General features: G+C 42.7%; 1 protein-coding gene across 1 annotated transcript in view; it reads right to left on the bottom strand.

The window, feature by feature from the left end:
- Positions 1 to 2,885, bottom strand: part of LOC111822990 (transmembrane protease serine 11G-like) — a 31,166-nt gene that overhangs the window by 19,096 nt on the left and 9,185 nt on the right. The window lies entirely within an intron of this gene.

The following is a 2,885-nucleotide window of genomic DNA, read 5'->3' as shown; positions in this document are numbered from 1 at the left end:
GTTTCTTGGGATATATTCCTAGAAGTGGGATAACTGGGTCAAATGGCAGTTCCATTTTTAACTTTTTGAGGAAACTCTATACTGTTTTTCACAGTGGCTGCACCAGTCTGCATTCCCACCAGCAGTGCACGAGGGTTTCTTTTTCTCCACATCATCGCCAGCAGTTGTCGTTTGTTGATTTGTTGATGATAGCCATTCTGACAAGTGTGAGATGGTACCTTAGTGTTGTTTTGATTTGCATCTCGGATGATTAGTGACTTTGAGCATGTTTTCATATGTCTCTCGGCCTTCTGTATGTCCTCTTTCAAAAGTGTCTACTTAGTCCTCTGCCCATTTTTTTTTATTGCATTGTTTATCTTCTTTTGTTAAGTTGCATGAGTTCCCTGCAAATTTTGGAGATTAAACCCTTATCTGAAATAGCTTTGGCAAATATGTTCTCCCATGCAGTGGGCTTTCTTGTTGTTTTGTTGATGGTTTCTTTTGTTGTGCAGAAGCTTTTTATTTTGATGTAGTCCCATTTGTTTATTTTCTTCTTAGTTTCCATTGCCCCAGGAGCTGTATTGGTAAAGATATTGCTTCAATATATGTCTGATATTTTGCTGCCTATGGAGTCTTCTAAGGTTTTTATGGTTTCCCATCTTACATTTAAGTCCTTTAACCATTTAAAGTTTGTTTTTGTGTTTGGTGTAAGTTGGTGATCTAGTTTCATTTTTTTGCAGATATCTGACCAAATTTCCCTGCACCATTTATTGAAGAGACTGTCTTGATTCCATTCTATGCTCTTGCCTCCTTTGTCCTATATTGATTGGACATAGTGCCTTGGGTCTATTTCTGGGTTCTCTGTTCTGTTCCATTGCTCTATATCTCTGTTCTTGTGCCAGTACCAGGAAGTTTTGAGAACCGTGGCTTTGTAATATAGCTTGATATCTGGAATTGTGATCCTTCCAACTTTGGTCTTCTTTCTCAGAATTGCTGTGGCTTTTTGGGGTCTTTTTTTATTCCAGATGAAGTTTTGGAGAGTTTGTTCTAGGTCTTTGAAATATGCTCTTGGTACTTTAATGGGGATTACATTAAATCTATACATTGCTTTGGGTAGTATGGAAATTTTAATGATGTTGATTCTACTAATCCATGAACACGGTACATTCTTCCATTTGTTTAGAATGTTGTGTTTTTTTAACTCTAGAATTTATGGTTAGCTCATATTATATTTGGTAACATTTGAATATGTTTTTTTTATAAAAAATTTGACAAAATACTGTCAATAAAAACTCATTGATGATTGACTTTATATCTTGATTTTAAAAAGTCAGAATTACACTACAGTGACTACTTTTTCATATATTCCCCAGTTTATTACCTAGATGTTCTGAAATAGTTTTTCTTTGTAAATGAACTAATACCATATGTTGGGTTCATGTGCTTCATATCTCAATGATCCTCAAAGAGTGAGGGCAAATGGGCCACTCCTCTCATTCTAGCATGAACAGACAGAGGCTTTGAGTGACTACTGATACCTGGAGGAGCTAGAATGCAGACTTTGTCTGTTAGGGCTCTTTGCACACATCTGTACATAAACCTATAATCTCCATTTATAAAAGAAGTAATCTGTAATGCATACAAAGAACATCTAAAACAGGACATGTAGAAGAAAATAGAAAAAGAACAATAAGGAATAAATAATAAACAACACAAAAAGAAATCATTTATATAATGAACAAACAAACAAATACTGATAGACCAGAACTTTGGACCCAGAAACTTCATGGCATGAGAACCACTGGGGGTATATAATGAATATCTATTTCATCTATATATATAAAAGCCCAGTGAATGAATGGTAGAACAACTAGAACAACCAGTTGACCAGTCACTATGATGTGCACTGACCACCAGGGGCCAGACACTCAAAGCAGGAGCTTCCCCCTGGTGGTCAGTGTGACTTTATATTTATTGACTTTATATCTTGATTTTAAAAAGTCAGAATTACACAGTGGGAGCATCACTCAGAGGGCAGGTCCACAGCCACTTGGCTGACCAGGATAAGTGGCACTCCCACAGCAGGCCAATCCCCACAGGCCACGGCCCCCACCAGTGCACAAATCCATGCACCGGGCCTCTAGTAGGATTATAAGATTCAAACCTGTGATTTTTTATAGATAATACTAGTGGCCCAGTGCACAAAATTTGTGCACATTAAAAGGGATTAATTAGAGGAAATATTTTAATACTAGTAGCCTGATGCATGAAATTCGTGCATGGGGGCGGGGGGTCCCTCAGCCCGGCCTGCAACGATGCCAGCATCCCTCAATGTGGACTCTGGCCCAAGGCCCCTGCCCTCCCTTCCCTCCGTGCGTCCGGGGTGCAGACTCCAGTCCGAGGCCCCTTCCCTCCCCTCTCTTTACCCGGTGAAGCACACATGTTCAGCTTTAGAAGTTATTTACTTACTGATAGTTAGTAAATAACTTCTAAAGCTGAACACGTCACTGCAAGCCCAGCATTCCTCACCAGGGACTCCAGCCCAAAGACCCTGCCCTCCCTTCCTTCGGCTTGGACTCTGGGCTGGTGTTGCAATGAGCCCGGCATCCCTCACCGTGGACTCTGGCCCCAGGGCCCTCCCCTCCCATCCCCTCCTTCAGCATGGACTCTGGGCTGGCATTGCAGCGAGCCCAGAATCCCTTGCCATGGACTCCGGCCCAAGGACCCTGCCCTCCCCTTCCTCCCCCCGGTCGGGGCGTGGATGCTGGGCATCCCTGGAGGCAGACTCTGTGATCCCAGTGTTCCTCGTTGTGGACTCTGGCCTGAGGCCCTTCCACTCCCTTCCTTTGGCACGGACTCCAGCCCAAGGCCCCTGCCCTCCCCTCCCTCTGCCTGGCCGGGGCGCA

This window comes from Myotis lucifugus, unplaced genomic scaffold (genome assembly GCF_000147115.1).
Source record: "Myotis lucifugus unplaced genomic scaffold, Myoluc2.0 scaffold_492, whole genome shotgun sequence".
NCBI lineage: Eukaryota > Metazoa > Chordata > Mammalia > Chiroptera > Vespertilionidae > Myotis > Myotis lucifugus.
This window is presented reverse-complemented; position numbering and strand designations above follow the sequence as displayed.